The following is a 17,019-nucleotide window of genomic DNA, read 5'->3' as shown; positions in this document are numbered from 1 at the left end:
GTCCCTCTTTATCGCTTATAGTTTTCTTTGCTCTGAAGTCCATTTTGTCAGATATTAGTATAGCCACTCCAGCTTTCTTTCTTCTTTGTGCGGTGTATTTTTTGCATCCTTTCACTTTTAACCTACTTATATCATTATATTTGAAGTGAGTTTTCTGTAGACAGCAAACAGTTGGGTCTTGGTTTATTTTGTCTTGTTTTTATTCTTTCTGACAATCTCTTTCTTTTAATTAATGTATTTAGATTAACTATATTTAATGTAATTATTAATACATTTGGATTTAGGTCTACCATCTTATTATTTCTTTACTGTTTGTTCCTTTTTTTCCCTTGGTTTCTCTGTTTTCCCTTTCTTGTCTTCTTTTTGGTTATTTGAATGTTTTTTAGTACTTCATTTTAATCTGCCTATTGTATTTTTGACTATATCTCTTTGTATAGTCTTTTTAAGTGTTTACTCAAGGGAGCACAATATACTTAAATTTTCAGTCTACTTAAAGTCAATATTTTATTATTTCAAGTGGAAGTAGAAACCTCACCACCATAAAGGTCACTTTAACCTTCCCACTTTATGTTGTTGTTGACATACATTGATAACTTCACCAAATGATGCTATATATTTTCCTTTCTTTTTTTTTTTTTTTTTTTTTTGTCCTTTTTGTGACTGGTAAGGGGATCGCAACCCTTGGCTTGGTGTCATCCGCACTGTGCTCAGCCAGTGAGCGCACCGGCCATCCCTATGTAGGATCCGAACCTGCATGGCGGGAGCACCGCTGCGTTCCCAGCGCTGCACTCTCCCGAGTGCGCCACGTGGTCGGCCCTATGTTTTCCTTTCAATGACCAAACATTTCATCGTGATGTTACAAATTTCCTTCTGGTATCATTTCCCTTCTGTCTGAATTAGTGATTCTTTTCGAGCAGGTCTGCTGAGAACAAACTATTTTAGTTTTTGTTTTTAAATCTGAGAATGTGTTCATTTCACCTTAATTTCTGAAGGATATTCTCACAGAATATAGAATTATAGATTACAGCTTTTTAGTTTCTGTACTTTGAAAATGTTCCACTTCCTTCTGGTCTTGATGGTTTCTAATGAGAAATTCAGAGTCATTTGAATTGTTGTTCCCTTCTAAAAATCTATGTTTTTTCCTCTGGCTGCTCTCATGATTTTTATTTTGTTTTTAGTTTTCAATTAATTAGAATGTACCTGGGTGTGTATTTCTTTGGGTTTCTCTGTTCATGTTTCACTGAGTTTATTGAACTTGTAGGTTGATATATTTTGCCAAATTTGGGAAGTTTCCGGCCATTATCTTTGAATACAATCCATTCACATTCTATAGTTGCATTTTGTGGGAGAGATGAAGTGGTATGTGTGTCTCCATTTTATCTGGAAACAGAACCTCAAAATTCCACTTTAATTTATATTAATATGACTACACCATCTTTTTTGGGGTTAGAATTTGCCTAGTATAGGTTTTCTCTTTCCTTTACTTTCAACATTCCTGTATACTAACATTTATGTGTCTGGCTTTTAAAAAGACTATTTACTCTCCCAGTCTTTTTTAACCTATGAATTTTGTTCCTTTACATTTATTGTAATTAATTATAGGTTTGGACTATGCTATTTATCTTCCTTTTTCTTTGTTTATTTTTTCCCCTTTACTATCTTACATTAAATTGGTTTTCCTTTTATTTATTTATTTTTTCTTTCTTTTAAATTGGTTAAGTTTTCTATTTTCTCTTCTTCCTACTCACTACTCCAGATACTGCTTCAGAATTTATATATTCTGTTTTATTTCCATTACAGATTACTCTTAAAATTTTAGCTCTTATGCTTGAACCAACAATGTCTACAGTGTATGTCTATTCTCTTGACTAATACAAGGTGGTCATCTACTGGTGTCTGATACTTTAATTATATCTTTTCATGCTCCACAATTGGTTATTATTGTTATCATTAGATTTTCTCAGGTTTGCTTGTTTTTGTTTGTATTTTTTGTTTATCATTGTTTTTTCTTCTCATTCTATTCATGTCTCTTATTCTCTCTGTGTCAGTGAGCTTTTGCTGCATAATAGATCACCCCGGAATTTACTAGCTTAAAATAACAACCATTTGTTTAGCTAATGATTTTGTGCTGGGCTCAGCTGGAAGGTTCTTCTGGTCTTGGCTGAGCTCATCCATGTATATGTAGGCAGCTGCCTGGTCAGCTGGGGGCTGGCTGGCCTAGGGTGGTCTAGGACATTCTATATAGTCTCTCGTCCTCCAGCAGGTTTCTCTGGACTTACTCACTAAGGGTGTTCAGAGAGTGAGTGGAACCATGTGAGGCCCTTTGAGGCCAAGTCTCAGAACCTGCCTCACTTCTGTCACATTCTATTGGTCAAAGCAAATTGCAAAGGGGTGGGAGGAAGGACTCTATTTCTTGATAGAGGTAGAAGTTGAAAATCACATGGAGGAAAATTGAATTTTATAAAATTGAGAAAGTGATATTTATTACACCCCTATATTTGAGGCTTGTACAATGGTACTTCAAAAAGTTCATGGAAAAATAGAATTAAAAGATAATACCAACCTTTCCAAGAACTTTTTGAAGTACCTTCATGCATGATAGTGGTTTGGAGAATAAACTCGGGGATTAGAGTAGAATAATTTTGGCCATATTTGCATGTAATCAACCATACTCCCTGCAATGGTTACTGTTTTTTTGTTTTTTATTTTTTAACTCTGTATTCCCCCATAGGGAAATTATCTCAGATCTGTCTTCCTTTTTTTTTTTTTTTTTGTCTTTTTTGTGACCGGTACTCAGCCAGTGAGTGCACCAGCCATTCCTATATAGGATCTGAACCTGCGGCGGGAGCATTGCTGCTCTGGGACTCTCCCGAGTGCGCCACGGGCTTGGCCCTCAGATCTGTCTTCTAATTCACTACCTCTCTCTTCAGCTATGGTCAATTTGCTGTTTAACCATCCACTGAATGTTTAACTTAAATGACTATATTATTCATTTCTAGAAGTTCTATTTGATTTTTCTCAAGTCAGCCTATTTTTTTTTTATAGTGTTGTTTTTCTCTCTTGTGTTTTTGACTCCTTTTATCATTTTAAACATACTTATTTCTTAGTCTCTATCAATTGTTCTTGGGTGTTTATTCTGCTGTTTGTACACCTGCTGACTTGATCATGGCTAATAGTTTCTTCTGTGCACTCTGAACTGATCTTCATCAGGGCTTTATCAGTGGGAACCCCATGGGTATCACTAGCCTTGGATCAATACCAAGGTTATAAGTATTGGATCAATACTTGCATTAATCTCTCAGTTTTAGGGTTACAAGGTTAGAGTCAATTTGAATCTGAAACAAATCCTAAGGCGGGATTTATTTATTTATTTATTTATTTTTATTTTTATTTTTATTTTTTTTAAGATGACCAGTAAGGGGATCTTAACCCTTGATTTGGTGTTGTCAGCACCACGCTCAGCCAGTGAGCGAACCGGCCATCCGTATATGGGATCCGAACCCGGGGCCTTGGTGTTATCAGCACCGCACTCTCCCGAGTGAGCCACGGGCCGGCCCCCTAAGGCGGGATTTAAAAAAAAAATTCCAGGGCCTGGCCCGTGGCTCTCTTGGGAGAGTGCGGTGCTGATAACACCAAGGCCATGGGTTAGGATCCCTATATAAGGATCCCTATATAGGGATGGCTGGTTAGGTCACTTGCGAGAGCGTGGTGCTGACAACACCAAGTCAAGGGTTAAGATCCCTTTACCGGTCATCTTTAAAACAAATAAATAAAATAAAAAATTCCATCAGCCCAGGTTGAGACACCAATTTTCTTCTTGTCTCTCCATGCCTAAAGGTCCCCTGCCCCCTCCTCCCCTTCAGCACATTGTTTCACTGCGGGTATAGTCCTAGACAGTTTCAGTTGGGGGGGTCTCTGTTTCAATCCCTACTTTGGCTGGGTCCAGGGCCTCACCTTCTCTGGATATCTTCGGCTGACAACCTGCCCCCACTTCCTGCCTGTGCCCTCACCACAATCCTCCCCCCAATTAGGGCAGCTGCAGCCAATTTATCCTTGTCGTCCTCTTCATTTCTGGCTCTTGGTAGTTTCCTTTTGTTTCTTAATTTACAAGGATGCTCTTGGTGTTCAGTTGTTTTCTGTTTAGTTTAACATTTATTTGTACATATTTGTGGGGTATGGTATTTACTGTTATTTTTAACCTAGCTTTCCTAGGTGTTTAGAGCAGGATGGTTTTCAGGTTATCTAGTCTACTATATTGCTCAGAACAGAAATCCAAATATACACACAAATTAATTTTTTAAAAAGGAATCAGAATCATACATGTTCAGGCCGCTCAATGTGAACAGAAGCTCGGCAGAACACAGTGTGAGAACCTGGGCTTCACACCGCCCGTCTCTTCATTCCAGCCCCAGAGCCCTCATGCTCTGTGACTTGGGGCAAGTTCCTTAGCTTCTCTGAGCCTTCTTCCTTTCTCTGTGTGGATAATCAAACCTGACTCCCAGGGCCACAAGACATTTGCCTGGGAACTACGAAAAGATCTGTCCCTGAGATGCTTGAGGTGGGATCTCCCCAAATGACAGCTGTTGGTGTAACCTGGAAGCTTCCCTCAGGTGTAACGCCCCCCTGCCCGGTTTCCAGACACTGTTGCAGGCACACGCGGGCATCAGTACAGAGTACGGTTTCCCTAAGCAGATCCCCGGACTCCGGGGTCCTGTCTCCTTCCCTGTCCACTGCTGGGAGGGCAGCCCAGGTGGCCACACCCGCTGGCAGTGCTCGCTGACCAGCTCCGGGCGGGCACCCCTTGAGGATGTATCCCCCTCCTCCCCGCCATCTCCATTTCCAAACGGCCCATTCACCCCGGGGTGGGGGCGCGGCGGTGGCTGGAGGAAGACCCCTCTCCCGCTCCCCCAGCCCGGGGCGGGAGGCCCCCGCGCGGGAAGAAAGGCATCGCTGTCAGCCTCGCGATCTGCCCCCGGGACAATCCCGACCTTCACCGTGAAGGGCCTTTTGCAAACACATGCACATGTATTTTTGGAAGAGGGGAAGCATTCCAGGAGGACCTCTGCTCGGCTAGAATGGGGGTGGAGGCTGGATGGGGGTGCGCCGCGAGCGGGCGGGCGCAGACAGAGGGCCCTTTCATGCGCCCGGCCGCGCGCCCGGGTCGCTGCCAACACAAACGCGGGCGGCCGGACCCGCGGACGCCGCCGCCGCCGGGCCACGTCCCCGCCGCCCCGCCGCTGGCGCCCCCCGCGTTTCCGCTCTGCTGACACGCTGGAATCGCCGGGCCGCGCGGGGGGCGCCGGAGTGTCACCTGCGCGCCCGCGGCCCCCGGGTGGGGCCCACGCCGCTGCCTGCCTTGCCTCGGGGAATGTCCCTCGGCTCCCGGGCCGCTCGTCCTCGTCCCAGCCCCGGGCGCTTCGCGTCGGGGGTGCTCCGTGGACTCAAGGCCGCCTCCTCCGTGAAGCCCGCCCGGGTCGCCACCCCTGTTAGGCCTGAGCCCCCAGCAAGGTCTGGGTCCCTCCACCATCCCCCAAACGTGTTGGTGGGACCAAGAAAGAGCCCATGGTGCTGGCTCGCCCTGGAGGCTGGATGGTCTAGTGGTCTGCCAGCTGGGGCCTCTAACTCCCATCGGTGTCGGGAAAGTCATTTAACCTCATCTGCAACATGGGCACAGTCAAGTCATTTCCCTACATCTCAAGACTTGTGAGGCTGAGGGAAGAGGCCACGGAGAAGTAAGGACAGCTCCGGAACTGCAGGGGGGCCGAACCTTTCTCTACAAGATGCTCACTCCTGGCCAGGGATTCCCACGCTGGACCCTGCCACACCTGCACTCGTCACCCCTCTCCAAGGTCGCGCCTGCCACTCCCTCATGGAGGATTAGTCACTCTGTCCAGAATCGCCAAGACTCCCTGGGTGGAAGAGGTTCTGTCAGCCCAGCAGCCTGGCCCCCGGGGACGCCTCCAAGTTCCAGGACCTCCTCCCATGGCTCCCACCCCCAGTGCAGCCCAGGGCACTAACCCAGCTGGCCAGCCAGAGAACACTGAACTTCACGATTGGCTCAGGGATGAGCAGTGACCCAAGCTCAGCCAATCAAAGCCTTCCCTGAGCTTTTCCCGAGAAGCCCACTGTGAGGCTCAGGGGCTCAGTACTTGGAGGGGGAGAGGTTGAGAATGCCAAGGGTCCTCCCCCTGGCCCCCAAAGGAAGTCTGCTGCAGGGAGAAGGAAGGAGGACCACACAGAGGCTAGAGACTGGCGAGCATCATTCTTGGTCCCCAGGATCCAGCCGTCCCTGCAGGCAGTGCCACCCCTGGACCGCCCATGACAACTGCTAATCCATTCTCTTTTTGTTTGAGCCAGTTTACGCTGGCTTCTGTCCGTTGGAACTGAGAGTCCCACCTAATACCCTCACCACCACCTGAAAAATAAAGCCCGAGCCCTTGGATTTGGTATTCATGGCCTTCACAATGTGCAACCTGCTTCTCTGCCTTGTCCAGCCCTTCACCATTTACAAAGGACTTTCACAAGCATGATCAGAGGTGATCCCCGCCACAGCCCAGGTGTCAGCTAAGGAGACGGGCTTCAGTATTAAGTGCAGTACCCCAAGTCACACGGGCAGTAAGGGATGTGGATGAACTGCAGCCGCGTCATCTCAGACCATGGCCAGTCTCCTCCTGCGCCCACCCTCCCTCTCACCTCCCCTGAGGACTGACTGCTTCTGAACCCCACACCCGGGCATCTCCCCAGTGCAGCATGGCTCGAGTGCTCCCTTCTCCTCCTGCCGACCTCAGCCCTTCACAGCTCAGTGTGTGCCTGCCTCCTCTGGGGAGATTTCTGCAGACCCTCCTGCGGGCCTACACCTGCCTGCCTTGGGCATTGGACACTTGGGCTTTGGATGCCGTGGGTTGGGTGCCTCCACTCCCATCTTGCTCCCCACGTGCAGAGTCAGTTGCTGAAGGCAAGAGCCTGCCCTATGCCTCTTTAGATCTGCTGTCTGAATATTTAGGAGGCAGAAGCTGCAGGAGGTGACAAGATGAGACTTGGGAAGGAAGGGAAGAGAAGAGTTGAGCTTGATGGCCCCAAGGTTTCTGACTTGGGTCTTATCACTAGTCAACCTCAGGAAGGTGGGCAGAGGCCCAGTTTACTCAGGAGAGACCAAGAAGGGGTGGTCCTGACGTCCCTGGGGGTTCAGAGCTGAAGGTCCAGAGAGGGTGGAGCTGGAGGAGGAGGTTTGGGAGGTTCTGAGATAAAGATGGAGGCTGAGGTCTGGGGAGCTGATGCATTTACCTAAGATGAATGATCCACGTGGAAGAGAAGACGATCCAGGTCAGAACAGCACGTAAGGGATCAGCAGAGGAAGATGGAGAGGAGGGAGAGGAGGAGAGGAGGAGAAAGGCCAGTGAGGGACACGGAGAAGAGCAGGAGATTGGCTGGTGAAGCCACAGGAGAAGGAATTTTAAAAAAGGACTGTTCAAAAGTGGCAAATGATCTTAGAGGTCTATGTGAAGAGGACATTTTTCTAGAAGGAAGGTGCCCCCTGGACAGTCAACTAAGGGGTCCCTGAGGGGCCTCGGTAAGAGTAGTGTCTGTAGAGTGGTGGTGCCACGGTCTGGCTGTAATGGGCCAAGGGGCAACTGACGGAGAAGCAGAGAGAGCACAGTGCAGGCCACTTGGCCAGAGCCTGGCCAGCTCGGGTTTAACCCAGAGAGGAAGACACTATAAAAACGACAGAGCACAGTGAAAGAAATTAAAGGAGGCCTGAATCAATGGGAAGACGTGCACATTCACAGATTAGAAGACTTGCTATTGTTAAAACAGCAATAATCCCCAAAGTGATCTGCAGATTCAAAGCAATCCCTATCGAAATCCCTGCTGCCTTTTTGCAGAAATTGACAAGTTGATCCTAAAATTAATACAGAAAAACTCAAGGAACCCAGAATAGCAGAAACAAAATAGAAAAAGAACACAGTTGGAAGACTCACAATTCCTGGTTTTAAAAAAAAATCACTACAAAGCTACAGTAATTAAGACTGTGTGGTACTGGTTTAGGATAGCCATTTAGACCATTGAAATAGAATGAGAATCCAGAAATAAACCCATACATCTATCACGAACTCATTTTAAACAAGAGTGCCAAGACCACTGTGTGTCTTGAGCAGTCTCTTCTGTAAGTGGTGCTGGGGAACTGCACATACACATGCACAAGAACGGAGGCAGGCCCTTACTTCATACCATGTGCAAAAATTAACTCAGAAGGATCAGCAACCCAAATATAAGAGCTAAAGCTGTAAAACTCTTGGAAGAAAACATGGGGGTCAATTTTTATGGCCTTGTTTGGCAATGGTTTCTTAGATATGATGCCAACAGCACAAGCAACAGAAGAAAAATAGATAAATTTGGACTTCACCAAAATTTAAAACTTTTGTGCTTCAATGGATATCACCAAGAATGTGAAAAGATAACCTAACAGAATGGGAGAAAATTTTGGTAAATCATAAATCTGATATGGGATTAGTTTCCAGAACTCTTACAACTCAATGATAGAAAGACAAATAACCCAATTTGAAAAATGTGCCAAGGATCTAAATTGACATTTCTCAAAAGAAGATATTGATATGGCCAATAAGTACATGAAAAGATGCTTGACTTCCTCTGTCCTTAGGGAAATACACATCAAAACCATAATGAACCAAAGTCAAGAGCCGAGCTGCTCTTATCAGCCAGCCTCACGCACACACAAAAAACACACAAAACAAAAGAAAAAAACCCTGCAATGAGATACCACTTTACACTCACTAGATGGCTATACAAGAAAGAAAAGAACAGGTGTTGTCAAGAATATGAAGAAATCGGAACCCCTTCCTTATCCATTGCCAGTGGGATCGTAGAATGGGGCAATTGCCGTGGAAAAGTTTGTCAATTCCTCAAAAAGTTACACAGGGAATTACCATATAAACCCAGCAATTCCATTCCTAGGTATATATCCAAAATAATTGAAAATAGATGTACAAATAGAACAAAACAAAATAGGTGCTCAAATAAAAACATACACAAATGTTCATAGCAGCATGATTTATAATAGCCAAAAAGTGGAAACAAACCAAGTGTTCATCAACTAATGAATGGATCGACAGAAGGTGGTAGGTAGACCACACAACGCAGTATGCAGTATCGTTCAGCCATAGAAAGGAGTCACATACTGGTACACGCCACAACACGGATGAACCTTGAAATCATCATGCTAAGTAGGAGAAGCCAGACATAAAAGGCCAGATATTCTATGATGCCATTTACAGGAAATATCTAGAATAGGCAAATCCAGAGGCAGAAAATAGATCGGTGATTGTCAGGGCCTGGGGCAGAGGAGGCTGCGAGTGACTGCTCTGGGCATGGTGTTCCTTTTGTGGGGTGATGAACACCCAAATTAAGTAGGATGGCGTTCTGGAATTAAGTAGGGTGGCGTTCTGGAATTAAGTAGGGCGGCGTTCTGGAATTAAGTAGGGTGGCGTTCGCACAACTTTACGAATAAGCTAACAAACATTCCACAGAACTGCACACTTAAGAGAGTGAAATTCATGGCATGTGAATTATATTTTAACTTTTTTTTACAAAAGGAAGGATAATATAAGAAGACATCCTTTTGGAAAAAAAATTGTTCGCTGTCCAGGAAGCATAAGAAATTGCCAGCAGTGCGAAGGGAGGGGCAGGCATGGGAGGGAGGGCGCTTGCTGGAAGTCAGTTTGGAATCGTGTGAGTGGGTTACATTTTCAAGACATAAATACATGGAATAAGATGAGGGTCTGGCTCTGGGTGAAAGAAAGAGATGAGCTCGACCTGGAGCGGTGGGTGCTTGTACCCTCGAAGACCCCGAGGAGGGGGCAAGGGTGGCAGAGACACAGGGCAAGGAGGAGGTGATAGGAAAGGGGCTTTTTGGCAGGTGGGAGGGTTTATTTCATGCCTTGTGGTCTCCTCTACGGAGGAGGCAGCCAAGTCCCTGGGTGGGGAGTGGGTGGGGAGCTCCGAAGGGAGGGGATTGGAGAAGTGAGGGTGAGGTTAGGAGAGGCCTCCTCATGGAATCAAGAGGGACCCAGTGACGCACGGAGGGCTGCTGAGTGATTCTGAGGTTGGAAACGCACCTTGCTGATTTCCACCTCTCTTCCACGGAGCTTGAGTGAGGCTCTTTGTCCGTGTGAGACACTGTGCTATTGATGGCTGTTTGCTATCGGCTGTGGCCACACAGGGGTCAGGCCATCTAGGCTTTACACTGCAAATGCAAGTGGGGTGGGGTGAGAGGATCTTGCAGTGCCCATTGAGGAGCGGCCATCGGGAGGCAGGCCATGTGTGTGCATGTGCAGTGGGGGTGCAGGCACATGGTGGCGATGAGGGCCTGGCGGTGACCTTGTGATGGCCCCTTCTCCAATCAGGGCTGGGGAGTCACGCTGTCTCTTGGGTGGGGACCTGAATTGGTTAGGGGCCATAGCAGAGGTGGCTGACATTGCTGAGGGCTTCAGTTCTCCCAGTTAACTCTGATTTTTCTGACTACTACTCATAATGAAGTTTTAAACCCTCACTGCCTTTCTAGCCAACTGGTTGCTTGCTGTGGCCCAAGGGCTCCCCGACACTCACTGTGTCACAACCAGCATGGAGGGAGGCAGCCTGTTGTCATGGGGGGGTGGGGAGAAGGAGTCACAGGCACAACTTAGTTCCCTGTGCCCTCTGGGCACATGCCTGCTTTGGGGATGAACAGCAGCCTGCAGACCTACCTGGGGTCCCGCAGCAGGTGGTCACCCAGAACAGTGCATGGCCTCTACCTACCTTGATGGGATGCTGTCTCAGGCCTGCCCCCACCCCTGGCACTGCCCTGCCCTCTCAGCAGGTGCCGTATTGTACCCTGTGGCTCACTCTGAGCTCAGTCACCCTGGATTTGTCATTTTCCTTTTTCTTGAAGGCCCTCAAACCAGATTTCCTCAACATAGCAGACAAGCATAGACTTCAGTCCAAGCCATGTATTCTGCATTACCATCCCGTCTTGCTCATAAGGATTTCATGAGGCTTGTGGACAAAGAGCCTTGATGAGATCCATTTACTCCTTCAACAAGCTGTGGCTCTGGTCTATCAGACTGTGCTGGGGGATGGAGATTCAAAGTCAAGTAAAATATTGTCCCTGCCCTCTAGAGGCTCACAGCTTTGCCAGAAGTCTGGCCAGACCATCCAGAATCTGCAGTAGGATGGGAACGAGGGGGGCTGGGCGTCTTAGAGGTAGCTACGTCAGAGTGGTCAGGGAAGGCTGCCTGGAGGAGGTGAAGGCTTAAGCTCTTATTTTTTCTCTCCAGGTTTATGCATTTTTAACTACCTTATACATGTGGTTTTTGTATAAAGAAAAAAATATTTTTTTTAAACATGAGAAGGAAATATTTTAATACCAAACAAAGAGAAAGTTCCCATGCTTTTATTTGTATTGGGGACAGAAATTCACTTTTGTGCTGAGTGTGGCCTCTTTTCCATGATTGTCGAGGCAGCTGATGGTTAGCTGGGGACACACGTGTCTTGACCCCCAGGTCTTGCCACCTTAAGCTTATGAGCCTTGGGGGGTTCTGCGGGATGGTGGGAACCTTCAGGAACCGCACACGGCTCAGTCTGGCTGGAAGGCGGAGAGCAGCTGGAGGGGGGCCAGGCTTCTGTGCTAAATTAGGGAGTCTGAACTTTATCCCAAAGGCTACGGAGCTACTGAAGGACTTTCAGCCAGGCAGGACAGGGCTGGCAGGTGACACTGCTGGGACAGTGTCACAGTGATCAAGGTGAGAAGTCATTAGTTTCAGATCCAGGAAGGGCAGAGAGATGAAGAGGAGGGGAAGGTACAAGAGCATTATTTTTTTAAAAGAGACTTTGAACCTGTAAGATACAAAACTTACAGATACAAAACCCAAGGCCTCAGAGGGTAGTGGGATGGGGCTGAGTGGGACGAAGGATGGCAGGACCCAAGCATCTGGCTCAAGGGCCTGGGCTGGGGGACAGCGCAGCAGCAGGCGAGGGAAACGACCTGCCTTTTCCTTGTGCTGAGGGCATGCAGCCCACGCCGTGTGTGTGGTGCTCTCATGAGCTATGTAGCCATTAAAAAACAAAACAAGATGAGGTTGGCAAGCCCATCCTTCCAGAACAGAATCCAGCTCCAGCGTTATCTCCACTTAGCCTCAGAATGGTGTGAGATGCCAAGGTGAAGTTCAAAATCAGGAGTTTGGGCTTTTTTTTTTTGTGGCTGGACAGTACAGGGATCTGAACCCTTGACCGTGGTGTTATAACACCGTAGGTTCAAATTTGACATGGTGTACCCAGCACTGAGTGAATGTCCCCCTCCTGGCACAGGCCCTCACAGCTGTCACTGTGGAGACTCTGGGTCAGAGTCACCTGCAGGAGTGAGTTTGGGGCTCTTTCTGGGAGGCCATGTGGCACCTTTTCCAGAATCCATCTTTTTCAAAGTAGTAATTTGTCTGGAGTCTGTCTCCTGGTGCTGTTCTGGTTTTCTGCCATTTCTCTTTGGCTATAAAGCCCCCCATCACCTCCCAAGTTCTTTTCCTTTTTGGATGGTCGGTTGTCTGGGTCTGAATGTTTTCTTCCCAGGAGGGTGGTCCTCCCTTGCCCCAGAGGCGAGGCCAGCTCACCAGAGGGGAGCTGGTGAGACGGAGCAGGGCAGGGTGGACGGAGATCTGACTTGAGGCCCCTCACCCCAGCCACACCGTTACTGTGAACAGTTATGAATTAAGAATATCACATTTATGAGAACAATGAAACATTCCTTGACTTATTACAATATTTATATCACACTCTATTGTTATTATCTGCTGAAATTTCTCTTTCTAGAATGTTTGCCTCCTAGGCCCAAAACGTGTGCCCATGCACGCCCGCCTGCACTACACACACACTGAGGCCCCTTTGCTTGCTGAAGCTCTGGATTGTCTAATCACTCGTCATTGTGATGACTTTCTCATGACTGAGTTGACCACAGCAATTAGAGAGGTCAAGGTCAGCTTCTTAACCAGGGCAGGATAGAGCAGGTGCCAAGAGAAGAGCACAGCCTCTTCCCTCCAGCAAGCCTGGCTCCAGAGCCCAAGAAAGGATGGAGCTCCAGGACTGGTTTCCAGCTGGGGCAGAGGAGCCTTTAGGGTCCCTCTCTGCAGACAGGCGTGGTCCAGCCTCCTCAGCCCGACACCCCCACAGCCTTCTGGGGTCCGGTCTTGTCTGCCCACTCATCTCCTCAAATGCTCTAGGACTCTGCTCCTGCCACACACTGCGTCTGGAGCAGTTCTGTCAGGGCCCTCTTTTTAAAGGCTGTTCAAATCACCTCCCCGCCAGGCTTTCCTGCCCCTGCTGCCTTCTCCACTCTCTGCAAGCTGCATCCCTGACACCCTTCACTGTGTGCTGTTCAGCAGTTGAGTGGTAGACAGAAACACACAGGCCCAGACCACTGCATGTGGCCGAGGTGGGTATTCAAGCGTCCCTGGGGCCACCTGGCGTGCCCAGAAAGCATGAAGTAGGTTATGTCGCCACCTGTTGCCCGATTTGCTCAGCAAAAGCCAGCCAAGTCCTTCCAGGCTTTGTTGACAGGGAAAAGAGAGCTCAGATCCCCTTCTCAGAAGACAGCGCCTGGCCCTAGGCACAGAATCCTTGATGGCCTCGGGGAAAGAGCATGGCTCCAAGTCGGAGCCGGGATCTATCTCAGCGCCACCTGTCTCTACCTGGGCCTCAACCACCTTCTCTCTGAAATGACCGTGGAGATGGTGATCAGGATGGGCTGTGACTGGGAGAATAACTAACTCTACCCTCTGCATCTGAGGTCAAAAAGGGAACTAAACCCCAACCCCCCCCAGCGATGTGGCCAAAGCCAATGCCTGAAGGCCACTTAAGTGCCACCTGCTGCCCTCGGGTGGAGAGCCCTTCCCGAAGTTCTTTTCTGGAGAACTCCAATACGCAGCTGCTTTCCTTGTTCCCTGGCAGAAGCAGAAGACACCAATGTCCCGCTCAGACACATGTGTGGCGGGTGAGGGGCAGCCGGCTCGTCTTCCCCAGAGTGCTCCTCACACCCACCGGCCAGCGTTGGTCCCGGCGCGCTGGCTGCAGCCCGGCCTGCCCCTCCACAGCCGTTACTCCTCCCCCTCGGTCTATTAACGACACTAACAATACTTGGGTGTGTCTTAAACCACAGATACACTCAGAAAAAATAAGGAATCCTCCTTCATCTTCCCACGCTGCGCTTGCCGTGAGTGACCACTGCTGAGTTTGAGCCAGTCCTTCATACACATTAATGTATTCAGACTTCATGTATTTTTCCACACGTTCTCATTCTTGTTTTAAAAAAACGCAATGTACAAACTGTAACAAGAGTAACAGGCAAAGTTAAACAGGCACTTATATGACATCATATTAAGAGAAAAAGCAAGCAGGAGTTTTACCTTCAACGCCTTATGGTAACCTATGTGCGGCTGCTTGTAACTGAGCTCTGTCGCTGTGGGGACTACAGCTCGCATGAGCACACGTGATCATGGAGGAATGATTTGTGCATTTTCAAGTATTCACCCAATACTACCCTATATGCACATACACGTTGAATTTGAGAAAGGTTTAATTGACGATCCCCACATAGGCTTCATTTTTGTTGATCTTTTGGAAGAGGCGGTCTAAAGGGAAGGATATACGTTCTGGTTCTTGAATCATGTCATGAGCCCAGCCTAGACTCTGTTGGACACCAAGTCTCCTCCACTCCTCTTCAGACATCAGAGGGTTTGGGGTACTTGTTTGGAAAGTTCTCTGGGTAACAACATGCTGGTACTCATAATGCTCATCGGTCACTTGTCTGAGTAGCAGATCTGCTCATGGGCCATCCTGCCACATGGCAGGGCGGGAATCCTAAGAGCAGAAGAGCAGGCACAGACTCTACTGAGACCTAGATCTTATTCTTTAAAAGCCACGGTGTGCCCCAGCACAGTGCTGTGACCTCTCTCACTAGTCCCTCTGGAGGACTCACAGTTGTTCCCAATTTCACGTCACCAACAGTGGTAAAATTAACATCTTTTCTGTCCACCGGTGTAAACGTTTTTGAAGTTCAGTGTCCTACAGGTGGGATTGCCGGGTTGAAGAGTGTGTATTAATCTTTTAACATTTTCAAACTGCCTTCCCGAAAGATTTTGTCCAGAGTAATCCTCCCAAAACACCAGTCTCATCAGGCACTCTGCTCAAGGTCCTTCAGGAACTTTATTCCAAGATGTGGCCAGGAAAGAAGGCCGAACAGAGAGTGGGCAGCGGACAGCTGGCTCCCACCACTTCAGGCTACGAGGTGTGTGTGTGTGCGCTATGGGGTGGGAGGCAGGGCTGGGGACAGGGAGTCAAGCGGCACCAACTGAGGAGAGGAGGTGGATGAAGGCCCAGGTGTGAACACCACCACCATGTCACTTGAGGATGGCAGCACTGACCTTTAGAAGGACCATTTTGGCTGCGCGGCCACACTGCAGGAGGCCAAAAGGGCGAGTTGAACAGAAAACCATGCTGGTTGCTGACCCAGGGCTCGGCAGAGCAGGCTGGCTGGTGTGGGTGTAGGCTGAGGTGATGGTTGGGTCTGGGCCCTCCTGAATCTGGAGGGACTAATGGACATCTGCCTCCAGATGAAGCCAGCCGTGGTCATGGGGTCTTGAGGTGCAGATTTGAGAAACATCAGCAAAAGTCTCATGGCCTCTTGAGAAAAACGCTCTCCTGGGGCTACCACTCCAGCAGTGGGGTGGAGGGAAGCCCTGCAGGAGGGGCAGGAGGCTCGTGGGGAGGCCTCTTGGTTTCTGCTCTCTGACCCGATCCTGTCAGAACATGGAAGGTGGGGACACAGGCCAGGCGCCTGCTGGCAGGGAGCACACCCAGTCTCCCAGCACAGTCTGGATGGGTCACTTGTCACAGCTCTTGGCTGCTGAGTGCCTGAATTACATCTGAAGTGCTCTGAAGTGTCCCCCCACCCCCGACAGCAGCAGCAGGAGGGCACCAAGAACAGGAAAACCAGAGGGTGCCTTCCCAAAGAGGCACAAGGAGACCCAGGGCATGGGAGCCTGGGACTTCTGGGAGGAGAGCGTCTTGGGAAGGAGGAAGATGCAAAACAGCCAAGTCCAGTCCAGTGAGGACAGGGGAATGGCTGCTGGCTGGAGACTGCCGCAGGCCTGCGGTGCGGTGGCGGAGGCAGGGCTGATGGAGACTGCCCGACAGTGGAAAGCCAGTGCAGACAACGCTCTGGAGGAAGGTCAGCCAGGAAGGAAGACAAGGGTCCAGGAGGGTAACGAGAGGCCACGGAGGTGGTAAGAGGATCCAAGGGCAGTGGAAGGGTTGCGGGAAAGACCTGGGCACGTGGACAGGCTGATGGGGATGCTCTGCTGTGGGGTGACTGCAGGGGTGGGGGCAGCAGAACCGGCTGAGAGGTGGGGCAGAGCCCAGGAGGTGGGGCGTCTCCTGCCTCAACACCAGGGAGGAGCACAGAACACATGGCGGTGCGACACTGAGGCCTGCGGGGAGTCAGGCCCCAGCTCCAGAGAGGTCCGTGTAGGGCAGGGAGCCCTGCGGAGCCCAATATAGGAGGATTAACCGGCTTCAAGGTTTCCAACCAACTTGTCCTGCAACAGCTCTCCACAGGAGAGGTTTCAAGGGAACCCCTATCCAAGTGTGCAAGCGTTTTATTATTAGGCAAATCAAAAAGAATTGCTGCAGATCCAGAAAACAAACCCAGTTCCCACTCTTGCTGATCCAACTGGTTTGCAAATGGCTTCCCTCTACTCCACCTACTAAAGTTTTTAGAAGTTTAACTGAATTCACACAATTAATTTGCACTGGATCTTGCTAGGACAAGAAAGAGTTTTATTTATTTACAACAAAAACATTTGTAACATAATTCTTCAAAACAGAGAATGCTACAAAATACACAAAGCAATCTCTACTTGTATTTACCTATTAACATTAGCAGCTGGAAGAGGGGATGAGACTGGGAGAAAAGCCAGGGAC

At 48.7% G+C, this 17,019-nt stretch overlaps 1 pseudogene; it reads right to left on the bottom strand.

Moving 5' to 3' along the window:
• Window positions 1-14,638: 14,638 nt before the first annotated feature.
• LOC134371644 (cyclin-dependent kinases regulatory subunit 2-like) lies at window positions 14,639-14,873 on the bottom strand (annotated as a pseudogene).
• Between the last annotated feature and the right edge of the window lie 2,146 nt (window positions 14,874-17,019).

Source organism: Cynocephalus volans, chromosome 3 (genome assembly GCF_027409185.1).
Source record: "Cynocephalus volans isolate mCynVol1 chromosome 3, mCynVol1.pri, whole genome shotgun sequence".
Taxonomy (NCBI): domain Eukaryota; kingdom Metazoa; phylum Chordata; class Mammalia; order Dermoptera; family Cynocephalidae; genus Cynocephalus; species Cynocephalus volans.
Note: the sequence above shows the minus strand (reverse complement) of the source record. Positions and strands in the feature narration are given on the sequence as shown.